At 39.8% G+C, this 14,179-nt stretch overlaps 1 protein-coding gene across 2 annotated transcripts in view; it reads left to right on the forward strand.

Annotated features, from left to right (window-relative positions):
- Positions 1–234: 234 nt before the first annotated feature.
- frmpd1a (FERM and PDZ domain containing 1a) overlaps positions 235–14,179 on the forward strand; it is a 52,581-nt gene continuing 38,636 nt past the window's right edge. The window contains exons 1-2 of one of the 2 annotated variants that reach the window (XM_086296897.1): positions 235–499; positions 10,664–11,016. The gene's annotated coding sequence lies outside the window, so the exon portion shown is untranslated. The remainder of the gene's footprint in view (positions 500–10,663; positions 11,017–14,179) is intronic. The other variant, XM_086296896.1, reaches the window with a different exon arrangement.

The raw sequence follows: 14,179 nt of genomic DNA on the forward strand, positions 1-14,179 counted from the left end.
CGCAAGCGGACAAAAGATACAAAGAGATGCAGGTGTGCAAACAAGAGGGAGCTCGCGCCGTACGTTTCTTTGCTGTTTGTTTTCTCGTTAATGTCGGAGTCTGACATCACTGCTGAAAGTTCCTGTGAGTGTTTCAGAGAGAGAGAGAGAGAGAGACTGGGGAGGGTGAGGTGGGGGGAGAGAGAGACTGGGGTGGGTGAGGTGGGGGGGAAGAGAGACAGATAGAGAGGATTACCGTCGCCTAAGCTGTGCGCGCCTCACCCCATCCGCATCACACGCGCTTACCTGCGCGGGGACTTTCGTCAAACGCAACTTTTGCTTTCTGTGGGGGATTTCGAGCCTCTCGTTGCCCACACCCAGGTGATATGGATTAACTGCACTTCTTCGAGGTGCGGCGGGGTTTTTTGCGGCGCTTTTCGAAGTTGTTCCACGTACAGGACGGTCGGGACGGCCCGCCCTGCGCTCAGGAGGGGATTAGAGAGCGGAAACCCGCTACTCGGTAAGGTCTTTACACCTACAACCAACCAGGATGAACACTGAGCACACATAGAGGTGCTAGAAACATTTTCTGTGCACCGATATTACCTTTATTTCCCTTACGTGCATGAGCGCAAGCTCTCGAAGCAAATTAGACGGTGCTTTGGCTCAGTTGGCTGGACATTTGTTTTAAAAATCAAATAAGAAAAAAAACTTGCTTATTGTTAGCCTGCTAGTTTCACAGTGCAAAGAAAAGTAAAGGTTTAATTTTCAATTCATGTTCTTAATTAAAAAAGTTAATCTGCCACATTTAGAAGTCTCATTAACTTCCTCCGATCTTTCCCCTTAAAACACACGCAGCTTAAAGAGTGCAGGTGAAAGATGGCACCCATTCACAGCTTCACCTGTTTAAATCCATCTCAGTCAGATTAATGGAGGGGCGGAGGCAGGTGGATGAGGGATTTTTTTTTAAAGCTTCAGCAACAATCTGAGACGTAGACTGTGTAGAAAGGGCTGGAAGGCGTCCCTAATGTTCCACAAGTTCCACTCCATTCATTAAAGAGACATTCCCAGGCTGCTTTTAAAGCACTGGGAGTCGCTCAGTTTCTGTGTTCAACTGCTGCTAAAGAATTGATGAATAAACTAATAGTGCATAGTCTGTGTGAAATGAAAATGTGTTTTACTAATGCATCACTGCAACCAGAAACACACACACACACAGCTACATGCATTTTACAGTAAGATGTGTCTCCAGATATTTTGCTGCATCATGCTTCAGCCTTCACAGAGACTGGGCTGATGCCACTGTGTTTGGCTTATAGGTGGCACAGTCTGCTGCTGCTGCTGGACTGTGAGTCCCAAAATCGATTCGTTTCGTGCAGACACACTAATACAAAGCCTGCCCTGATGCTCAGGATTGAAACTGAAGAAGACTGTGGGGCCGACTGCGTTGTGATGGCTCTCCCGGGCTTTACTAATTTATGATGTTATTTTTAGGCTTGACTACATTTTTGATGCTGCCTATTTGTCAAGTTTAATAGCGAGTGAAAACTCGGGTGTGTCCGTCAACCTCTCTGTGTGCACACGTGCCTAAACTTGATCAGGCAAAAATGGTGTGTGGGGATACTTCAAAGGCCTTTCGGCACTTTTGTTCTGTCATTGAGGTTTGGTGTGTAGTACTGTTCAAACCATTAAAAAGTGCTTAAAATGACATTTCTCACCTATACTGAGAAGAAGCACTCTTCAACTTTAGCTCCAAATGTAATCTCCCTCAGCTCCTCCTTCACAGTCAGAGCCTTAAATCTTTACAACCAGCTAAAAAATATGAGATGGATTTTCAGCCCGAGATGGGACTTTTTGAACCCTCATTCCCAAAACTCAGCTGTCTTTCTGACTTCACATTGTGCTGTAGTTAAGCTACTTGAAACGTTGAAAGAGATAAATCCTTTCAAAAGGCTTCTCCAAACATCTGAGAATATGAAGGCGTTGGAAAATTAGAAGCAAAGAAAGCGAAAAACTCCCCAGCTTCTTACTGCAGAGAGGTGAATCTCAACCTCGGGATGGCTGCTCTAATGAGGTCTAAAAGGTTTTAGGTCAACCCTAATCTCCTCTGCCATAAAGACGGCCCTTTTAGACACGTTGGCTTCAGTGTGAAACACCTGATTAAAGAGTTTTCCAGCAACAGCAGAAGTAGTTCTCTAAGCGCTTTTACTGTATCAGAGGCTTTCCATCATTTCATACTGGATAGGGAGGATCACATGCTGACAGCTGTCTGTCTGCTGAGTTAGTAGAAATTTTTCTTACTTCAGATCTGATCTTCATTTGAGTGTTGGTGGGATTCTGGTCAGTTTAGCATAATGGGATGTGGTGTTTCAGTTGTGGGATTACACTTGAGTATATTATTACTGCTGCAAAACAAAAGATATACAGAGCGTAACATGCCATTCATTTTAAAGCACATAAACATAAAATATATGTCTCATTGTCTATTATACCTGTGTTTATGTACCTCCAGCTGGTGTATGAACAAAAAACATTATCACCTTTAGTCATTAGTCCTTGAGATTTGCATACATTTGCCTCTGACAGATATTTAATATTGGATTTTCTTCTATAAATAAATAACCAAATCTAATATTTATGATTTCTTTGTTTAATTTGTTTTTTTAGTTCTTTTAGAAGAAGATCTGATGATGTTTTAGAACCCATGTATGGAAAAATGTATTTTCCTGCAGTAGTACAATTAAATATGACATGACATTATTAATCATAAAGAGTATTTTAAGCTTTTTCTTAGGACTCACTCCATTGTCTTGTTGCCTGGAGCCGTCATACAGCTGTAGAAAATTTACATTTCAGCACTTTGTGACAGTTTACAGCACAGGCAGAGCAAGCTGACAGACACGCATATGTTTGCATGTTTGAGCTTAGAGACATAAGGTCACTCAACTTTTGGCTGAATGTCACAGTTTTGTCCAGTATATTGACACTCACCATGTCTCACACGCATACTGTGACGCACTGAAAAGCCACCAAACATCTAACAGATAGGACGAGAGTTGGGTCAGAGCAGTTTGAAATGCAACCAGTCGATTAGGACAAATTAACTTTTGACATTAGTGATGCAATTGATTGTTTTTTTTAAGTAATTGGAATACTTTGGATTACTAAATTACTATATCTCATACCAGAAAAAGAGGGACGTTCTATAGATAATAGTTTTGTTTAAACCTCTCAAAACATTTTTAGTGAAGATAATTTTTTTTATTATTGTTGTACTTTTGTTTACTCATGAATAGTATGTCTGACATTTTTTGTCGAGTTCCTTGCTTTGTGGCAGTACAAAAAAACCCTGTTGGTTATAAGCAACAACTATCAAGATCTGTGGGGTATGCAGGTCATGGAAGCAAAACTTAAAATAGCACACAAGGAACACAAGCTAACCAAAATAAAACAAAGTTTAAACACAGATACAGACTTAGACACACAAACTTGACATACACAAAATGTAAGCAAACATGGAGACATGAGCTACTACATACATGGGATGCCAGGAAGGACACACAAGACTCAGATGAACAAGAGATAACTAAGATACGAGAGTAACTAGAAACATGAAAAACGAAACTAGGAAACACTGGAAATACTGAACTAGATGACGAAACAATGAGAAACTAGAATACACTCATAATAATAACTCAGACTTGGATAAAGAACACAGAAAGTCAGAACACAAGAAAAAACTGAGGAACCGTGACAGCAGTAGTTACTCCTAAATAGTCCTCCATTTCTGCAAAAATGTGCGGCGCAGGACACCATATTTTAAAGATGTAAAGAAAATGTTATCAACTAATCCTCAGTCATGCAATTCTAATTACTAATTATATATAAAAAAATACATAATATGGCATGGGTATTTTTTTGTAATGAAACTACATTTAAACACTACGCATACTATGCAATTCTATGTATGAATGACTTGAAGGTTGCAGCTGCCGACTTAAAGTCACATTCTCCCCAGAAATGAGTTTCTTAAACATTACTTCTCTTGCAAGTTGACTACGCAAAATAAGATCTGCAGTTTGACACTTTTGAGCTTGTCAGCACAACACAGGCTTTTCTTTATTCACATAAAATCTGGAACCTATGAGCTAGAAGTGTGATGTGATGTCACTCTTATCCAGTAAAGCGTAATAATAATCTGGTAACTTGAAGCCTGATTTGCACATCCTGTGCTTTTAAAATTAACTTAGTTGTTAGTTAGCCCTGGGTAATTAATTCAGTTTTCTGTTATTTGGCTTCCAGCAATAAAGGAATAAAGAAAAAAAGATGATTGTGCAACACTTGAGTTTTTTTTTTATCGTTTTGACTCTATTTTCTGTACAGCTGTGTGCTTTCACCCCTCCGAAAAACTGAAACTTGCTCAGTTTTTGCTTCAACTGTCCCCAAGATGACTGCAAAAGAGCCTTATATCATCAAGACGTTTCTTGAAGGAGGAAAAGTGAGAACTTTTACATGGATTGATCAGCAGTGGCTCATCAGTGGTAGCTGATGTTGCACAATATTCATCTACCAGATCTTTGAGGGTCTCTCCTGCAGTTCAGTCTTAATAGTGTGCTGTAGAAGTGTATTACCGCCTACTCCCTTCCTTGGCTAGACTACCATGTAGGCGCCTTCAAGGTCTGTTGTTGCCTCGTGGTAGTGGTGTTGTGGCTGGTGAGCATAAGCAAATGCTCTTTTGAGATAGGCTTCACAGTCCAACACAATCACAACATTACATAATTATGGGAATAGACTCATTAAAAACAAAATATTATTCAAAGTGGAGTGTTTTTATACATCTGAGCTGTCTACAGGGGTCGGCACAGCAACTGTAAAGAGTAAATATTTGTTTCAAATGGATGGACCCAACCAACAAAAGTAAATACTGACAAGATCAGGTGAGCCATTTTAAAAAGCATCATCCTCATTAAAGGACTTAAGTTACCCAATGCAGCCTGCTTAAGTGGATAATCAACATAAAGTGATGTCAGGAACAGGAAGTGATGTCACTATTTGTCTCTTTCTCACAGATAATTCCTCTCAGTTTGGTGTGTTTGTCTTCCTCAGAAATATCTCTAAAATTCCTCTAAAAGAACGGCTGGTCATCTGGCCAGTTATCTTTCAAGAAGTGCAGCAGAAACAATGCATTTATTTAAATATCACAGGAAAGGTCAACATGTTCTGCTGCACATATTGGCTGTCGCACACTGGCGTTCGCTCTATTTACTTTTATGTAAGGCTAGCTCAGCAAATAATACTAGTGCATTAAATAGATGGGGAGCATAGATACTGGCTTTGTGTATAAGCCATCAGATAGCTTGTTAGCACTGGCAGCTTCGAGGCTGTCAACCTGCTAGTACACCAGCTCTGAGGCAGAACAGCAGAGCTGTGTTGCCCCAGGTACATCTCTGCACACACAATAGGTGACAAAGAAGCTTATTTAACACTTTACACTCTGTACCAGCAAGAGACGATGTCCTTAAGAGAGAATTTAACTTACTAGAAATCCTAATTCAGATACATAAGTGAAACAACATCAGCTGAACAGGTTCATTGATAGTATAACATTATCCTGGTTCTTAATTATTTCAAATTTTTTGACCTAATTTTATGACAACAGTAGGTAATAAGACACATTAGTTATTTTAGCAGTTGTATTTTTGTATGGAAAAAAGAATGGCTCAAACCCTGCAGTGATGGTAAAGATGCATTACCCTAGGTAGCCTTCTATGGTAACTTTTTAAAAAAAAACCTTCATTTAACCAGAAGAAGGAAGTCTTAAGATTAAAATTCTCTTTTGTCAGACTGCCCAGATGTAGATAGCATAAACCAGCATTCCTGGAGAAAATCCACACAAGCACAAGTGGACATGCGAACTCTACATCCAATGGCCCCACTTGGGTTTGAACTCAGGTTCAGCCTTTCTTGCTTTGAGCAAACTGTGCTAACTACTTAGTCACCATGTTGTGTGCATGTGCACCAACCTGAATGTAGAACAGACATTTATTTTAAACTGCATGTCTTGTTTATTATTGTGAGGAAAATGTGGTTTGCAACAAAGTGCACAGCAACTGGGAATAAGAATTAGCACCTGTAAGCACAAGGCTTTGTATCTCAGCTGGAAAAGGAAGGATTGCCCAAGTGGCAGAGTTTTAAGTACCTTGGAGAATTTCCTTTGAGGGAGGAAGACTGGAAATTGACAGACAGATTAGCAAAGCATCCGCATTACTGCAGGCAGCTGTAGCGAAGGAAGAGCTGAGCCCAAAGGAGCAGCTGTTGCTTTAGTCTTCGATCTGTGTTCCTACTTTTAACCCTGGGCATTAGCAGTTGGTGGCAATATTAAAATTGATCAGGAGTTAGGTTTCTGGGTAGATATGAGGAGATCTGCCATTTCAGAGGGGTGCAGGGTAGACTCTCTGCTGATGTAATTTGAACATCTCACTTGGATGCACTAGGCATACCCAGCTGGAAGGAGACCCGAAGCAGACCCATAAGCTGGAGTTCATCTTTCCAGGAAGAGTTAGAAGCGGTGGTGTATGACAGGGAGATCTGGGAACCGATGTTTCTTAGATTAGTGCTGTATCTACTCTGGATGAAAAGCAGAACAAGGACAGATGGTTGGAACGTTTTCTCATGCAGCGTATGAGACACACAACCACACCTGCATGCACAATAGGGGTGGGGGGAAAAATCGATACTGTCTAGTATCGTGATATTTTGTTCATTCATTCATTCATTCATTCATTTGTTCATTTTCAGGCACAACAAATACCTATATTGAACATAAAATGCACAAAACAAAAAACAAAAATTGCCTGAAAAAGGAGTGGGACGAAGAAAACTTATTAAATCCCACCCCTATACTCACTCATCAACAAAAAAAACAATAAACTTCCCGCAGCTACGCCCATCATTGCATACAGACCCCTCAACAGCCCCGGGCACATACAAGCATCTCAACGGCAGCTCGCAAACAACAATTAGAGCCTTCATAACTGAATACAGAATATATAAATTATAAATTGCATTACCACAGGTAACAGGCAGTAATAATTACAAGTAACAAACACACATACATATACATACATACATACATATATATCTACACACACATGCACGTATATATACATACATACGCACACTCTTCTTTATTTTTTTTTATTTTTTATTTTTTTTCTCTCTTGGAATCCATACCAGCAATGGTAAGAGGACAGACATTACAGAGCACACTAAAAACCATCATTGAGTATACTGTGACCAGACCAAATGTTTGTAGAGGAATTTAAATCTATGAATATTTTTGCATTGTTTCAATTGTAAACTCAGACTGTTCCAGATTTTCACACCACATACAGACACACAATTGTTTGCTAATAATGTATCGATACAGGGACAGCAGAAATCGATATTTTGACTTCAAAATGCTCTGACTTCAGAGCATGTTGATCAGCTCCCTTTTCTGAGCAAGAATCCTGACATTCCTTCACTGTCCAAATGTGTTTAACTTTTTTTTTGGCAGCAATAAACATGACAGTTTACTTATTTTAATTTAAGACATGTTTTATTTTAATTAAGTTTAAAACTTTTTTAATTAATGTAAAATTATATTTTGTTTTAATTTACTTTCAAATTCTTCAGTTGCTGAATGGGCTGCATAGTTTTCATAAATTGCATAGTTCAGAATAGCTATAATTGTACCAGATGGTTGCATTCAGTTAAGTTGGACTAGACTGTAATACAAACCGTCCAGTTTGTCACCAATATAACTGACTGAAATGAGAGAAAGACTGAGTGTGAGACTTTGATATTAGATAAAATGAATATTGATAAAGTTTACCTTTATGTACAGAATTTGAATATCGCAAAATATTTTTGCAATAAATTGCAATAATATCGTATCGTGCGTTAAGTATTGTGATAATATCGTATCGTGAGTTGTATGGTTAATGTTTTATTTGGGAACAGAATGGTGTGTATGTGTAAGTTTGGTGATGGAGTTTTTATTATGAATGAATGATGAATTTTTATGAATTATTATGTCTACTTTTTTATGTTCAAGGACAACAGATGAAATTAGCCTTTGGCTATAATCTGGCATGTTTACATTCATATATATATATATATATATATATATATATATATATATATATATATATAATTTTTTTTTTTTTTATGTTCATTAACATGCACTGTCCTAAATAAAAATAAAAAAAAATAAAATGGTGATTCCCACCTCTAATGCACAATGCTACACAGTCACCCAAAGTGTCACTTAACAATCGTGGGGTTCCACACAATCCTGGTAAGTGTGTGAACTCCTAATTGCATTCTGTCCCCACTGCTACCCTTCAAGCTGTGAACATAATTCATTAATGTCAAGAGGAGAAAGGAAAGAAACAAAATTAATGAGAAAACATAAACAGGGCACCAGCTCCCTGGGTCTAACAGGCCTCCCATATGCTGTAAAGCTAATGCAGAGGCCCACGTTTGTGTCCACCCTAAGGTCGTTTTCTGTGTGTCATGCCAAGGCTCTTTTTACTCAGCTTTCCATATTTGCTCCACCATCCTATCCCAGTAAAGGCTAAAAAGCACCCTAAAGTATTAAAGCATAAAGAGGCCAGTACACCTACCGTCTATAAGAAAATATTTTGTGTTTTAACGTAGGTTGTACACTGACCGTCAAATGTAAATGCTATTAATTAGAGATCTCTAAACTTGAGCGAGTTTGTTTTTGCAGCCTCTGTGAGCCAATTCTACGGTTTTACTGTGGTGAGACAAAAAGTAAAAGTCAAACTGTAACTGTCTATATGCCTGAGCAGCCAGGCAAAGGAAAGGAACACTTGGACGCTTCTTGCATAAACCCCACCCACCCTTTCTCAGAGGGCTTGAGCCCATGTGTGACATCATGGTTATAATTATCATGAAGATGCCATTTTTGTTTGTTTTTCCCAAGCAGTCAGAAAAATATCACACCTTTGTTTAAGGATTTAAAAGTATTATCTAAAGCTGCACTGTTGCCCACCCACATGAAGGTTCTTTTTAAAAACACTCTACATTTTCTCAGTAGGGTTAGAGAGAGCCCTCCTTGTGATTATTCCCATTGCAACTAAAGACAGGATTGTTTTCTGAAGCATGAGGTGGTGTACTTGCCTACACCATATAAAAATAATTTTAATAGGGTTTTCGGATGGAGCTTCACATATCAGAACAAAGTGACAGTGACACCCTCAGGAATTCTGCAAAGACCTACCATCTCACTTCCCATATTAAAAGCTAGATCATCATTCTGCCACATTCTTGCTGATGTTTGCAGTTTTGCTTAAATGTGGCTCCCATTCAACAGCCTTCCCCAGCCATATCCATCTGGACCAATTAGTGTACACAGCATTCATCAATGAATAAAACAATATGAAATTTAGTCTTCATCACAGAAATGAGCCTGCTGCAAGTCAGCTTTGGTTATGAAGCACCGAGATGAAACATACATATGGTTTTCCTGCCTCTTGCAGAACGTTGCACTGTTTCACCCTGTTCCTCTCCAGAAACATCTTTCCTCTTACCTGTGTTTCCTGAGAATTGTGACTTTCATAATGGTGTAAAACAACTTCTCTTCAATCAAGATCGCCTGACAAGCGAACCTAAAACCAGATTTAGAAATTATGAAAAACATAATGAAATATTCAAAATGAAGTGTTTTGTGTTTCTGAGGTATCAATTACATAATCAGTGGAGCACAGAGTAGGCAAACCGGATGTTCTCCATGCCCGTCAAACCCTAACCCTCTTGATCCCTTTTATTGCTCACATTTCTCTTTCTCATCTTTCTGTTCTTTGCAGCCTCATGCGTTTTCTCTCTCTCCTCATTCTGTCTTCCTTTGTGTGCGTCGGTATGCCTGTTAGTTGTTGGTAGAGTGAAGTGGCTGCATTATCTACATACATTATTGATGCTTGCAGCACTTTAACACACACATGCACAACCACACACACACACACACGCACACACAAAATCCAGCTTACCGCTCACATAACAAAAACTTACATACAGTTATACAATCACACACACATACAGTCACAAAGAGCACACGTAGCCTCACTTTTGAATGAAGAAGTGAGTGACAGCGCACACATGTTGTCGTTTTTTTAAAACAGCTGATTCCCTGTTTTAAGAAAAAATGAGGAAATTGTGACATTCTCAGACTAAAATTAATTCACAGTCACATGCTGGGCTAATAGGTTAAGACATGAATAGAAAGTGAGCGTTATGAAAGAGAAGAGACAGAAGGATTAGAATTTGAGTAGCAGGGAGTTGGAGATGGGAATAAGGGAGGGAGGGGACAGAAGAGTTCCCAGCATCTCTTTTCCCAGGGCTTTGTGAGGGCCTCATTAAATATGGATGGTGTTTGGATCAGAGCAGGGGTAAGTGGGACTCCACAAACAGCACATGCAGCCGATGCAGGCAGCCCCATCCTGCTGTGATGGAGCTCGGTGTGGTTTTTTGCTTCATCTGTCTCTCCGTACTCCTCCTCCCTTGATTCAGTTTACTGCCCTCAACCCTTTTGTCCAGCCCCTGTCGCTGCCATCATGTGGCACTGTCTGTCAAACTCTTCTTCTTTTTCTCTGCTTGTCTGTTTTTGTCTTTTTCTTAGACTCATTTTCTGTCTTCCGCCTCAGTGCCCCCCACTCTCATTCCATCTCCAGTTTGCTTGTTTTTCCCCATGATTCACCGATCTAAAAGGAAAGCTTTCCTCCATTATTCACACCCTAATCGTAGTTTTTCAGATGAGAAGATAAAAATCATGTTTCAAATTGTCAATAATATTACAATGCTGAGAGACTCAGGCTCCAACAACCCTAACTCTTAATTCTGATTCATGCCTGTCGTCAGGAGATGAAGACACGTCACCCTGGTCTTCTTCAGTGGAGTGATGGGCGAGCAGCGAGGGCAGCGGGACTGTAACTGGCACCTTCATGGAGCCCTGATACCCAGGGCAGAGAGCAGGTGTGTGAATGTCTGTCTCTCTAATACTGAAATGAAACAGATTGTGTTTGTGTATGTGATTTGTGTGTGCACACAACAAAAGATGGCAATATTAGAGGATTTAAAGACTGTGGGATAAACACAGTGAGACAGACGCACAGTGGAGAGGTAAGTGAGCAGTAAACTAGTGTCTGTCTAGTTTAGCCAGTGTGTTACTCCAAACAGACCTGTAAGGCTAAGGTGAAGCTCAGTCTAATCTGGCTCAGCAGGAGTGACGCACAAACTCCCTGTCACAGCCTGCAGACACACTCTGTAATCCCATTTGCCTACTCTGCGCGCCTGTGTGTCTCTGTGCGTGCAGTAAGAGTGTTAGGCAAAAGTTGTAAGTAATGCATGTTTCAGAATTTACTATACTCATCGTGTATGCATAGCTAATTTAGTTAACGTTCCAAAAATACAGAGAAGTCACAGGGAGGGTGCATGGGCGGATGGATTGTTCTGTGGAGTGCCAAGACTTGAGTTTGCAGCTTTTCTCTAGACCAGGGATGTTAAACTCATTTTATGTACACAGTAACCTGTAGGCCCACCTATAATCAAGTAACCTGTACACAGGTTACTTTGATTATAGGTGGGCCAGACTGGCGAAACTTCCCTTTCTGTCAGTGTAAAGTTTAACTATACATTTAATTCCTGAGATATTTTATTAAAGGAAAAAGAAGTGAAGGAAAGAAATGTGTCAGCACAACTATTTGGGCTTAAAATGTAATAAATAAATATGTAAAACTAAAGAAGAAAGTAATAGTAGCGCATTGGGCAGTGTCCTGTAATTTTAAAAGTCCCAGAACATGTCCTTTTGAAATTTCTTTATCCCAAAGTAAAACAACAGGAGCCTTTCAGTTATTTAGTTACTTTGGTATAGTGTGAAAAGCTGTGGGGAAGGTGTTTATCAGTAGGAAAACCTATAATACGTATTAAAATAGGTTTAAAAGTCAAAATATTTAAGCCCTACTTAACATTTTCTAAAGCAATTTAGGGGCTAGAGTTTTCCCGGACCAGTTCTGGTCCCTGGGCCTTATGTTTGACACCCCTGCTCTGGACATTTTGAGTGAATTGTGTTTTTGGATAATATTATTTATGTCATTATATTTCTTTAAGACTACAAGTGCCATCTGACTTTACAGACAAATTATTTTTTTTAGCTCAGTTCAGTTATATTAATGTAGCACCAATTCAGAACACAACAGTTGCTTCAAGGTGCTCGGTCTATTCCCAATGCTAACATGTTTGCTGTGTCAAAGCTACAAAATGTTTAGTGGTTATTACAGTGTTTCCCACACTTTAGTTGGCGAGGCCACCCAAGTATATTATCAGACGCCTGTGTATATTTTGTGACTTATTTTGGATTATTTGTATTTTCCACTGTATTTTGAGAGTTCAGTCTCTGCTCACAGCCTTTCCTGTCAACAGCAGCCACAGTCTTTTGAGAGACAAGAGACTGTCGTGTAGGGGTGGGTAATATAGCTTCAAAATGATATTGCAATGCTTCAGTAAATTTGCAATAAATACATTTTCAGTGATAAAAAAAAATCAAACAAAATAACAAAAAAAAAATACTGCGCAACAGTTGGGGAGTGCAGATTAAAGGTAGCAGGATTTAATAGTGCAAGTATAATCAAAGACATTTTCCATCCTTTTCCAATGAGTTTTTGCGTTGTTTTCCGATGTCTAAGGAGCTTAGAAAGAAAAGTGTCTGGACTTCTTTAAGTTGCTTGAAGACGTTTCACCTCTCATCCGAGAAGCTTCTTCAGTTCTAAGATCAAATGGTGGAGAGTCCCATATTTAAGCCCTATGGGAGTGTCCTCCCAGGAGCACAATGGACCCCCTAACGATCCTCTACCTAATCGCACAAGCCAAGGTGTGAAAAGGTCACAATCAGCCAAGGTTTCAGGTGAACTCATCGGCTGTATCCCAATTCAAGGTCTGCAGCCTTAAAGTACGCAGCCTCAACGATCCTCAAGGGCCGCGTACTTAAAGACCGCTAAGGCCGGAAGTGCAAGGCTTGTGAAATGGGACGGTCTAGCCTCCGTTGCACTGCCCAGGTTGCCTAGCAACCATGATACTAACAGCTGGAAACGTGTCATACAGCTTTGTTTGGACAGAAATGAAGGAGAAAATCTTTTGTTCATTTGTTTGTTTCTTTCTACATGAGCTTTGATCATTCTCTGTAAGATTAAGCTCAGCTATTGAACGGCGTATATTTTAAAGTAGAGGCTTTAAAACCAAGTTAGTACAAACGTCACTAATGTCACATAACTTTGCCGACATGTGGCCAACAGTAATGTTTTAATGTTTTCTTCGTTATTAAACATTTGCACATAAATAAGTGACATAATATTCAGTACTTACTTAAAGTTTACTCTTCGGGCACCCGTCATTCGCCGTTTTTTTTCGGCAAAATTATCCACACCCACCGCCGCGCTATGCATTCTGGGATACGTTGGGCCACGAAGTCTACACTGCCACAGCCTTAAAATTCAGGGAAATGAAGGACGCATTTCAGGGCCACATTTCAAGCAACCTTTGAATTGGGACAGCCTTCGGCGCGCCGCTGTGACGTAATCAGCCTTGAAACGCGTACTTTAAGGCTGCAGACCCTGAATTGGGATACAGCCATCGTGAAACCTAGCCCCACCCTATCATGTGATTTCCTAAGGTCAGAAGGCCCAGGATGTGAGTGGGCGTTAAGGCGTCTGGAAAGGGATCTCAAAACTGGATTATAGATGGGAGACAGTTGGTGTCATAAACCACCGCCTCTGTTTTATGAGGATCATTCACAGTGGACATAGATGGCTTCTTTCACTCCTCTTTCAAACCATCTGTCTTCTCTGTCCAAAATGTGAACATTGGTGTCCTTGAAGGAATGACCTTGGTCCTTTACGATGACCTGGATGATTGAGATGTTGTTTTCTGATAATCCTGAGGTCAGAGTGTGAAGTTGCTAAACTGGTTAACACTTTAGTTTAACAATAATTAAACTTATTTAACCTTATAACAATACAGGAGCTTCACAGTAATGTCCAGAATAAAATGTTTTCTACCTGGGATGTTGTATCTGGGGTTGACCTTTTTTGCTAACTGCTTTTAGGACTTTTACGACCATTTGGTTTGGAATCCTATCCTAGAC

Source organism: Aulonocara sp. 'chitande type north' Nkhata Bay, linkage group LG6 (genome assembly GCF_057382095.1).
Source record: "Aulonocara sp. 'chitande type north' Nkhata Bay isolate Kocher_YH1m ecotype deep benthic linkage group LG6, A_spYH_male_GT1.1, whole genome shotgun sequence".
In the NCBI taxonomy this organism is placed as follows: Eukaryota; Metazoa; Chordata; class Actinopteri; order Cichliformes; family Cichlidae; genus Aulonocara; species Aulonocara sp. 'chitande type north' Nkhata Bay.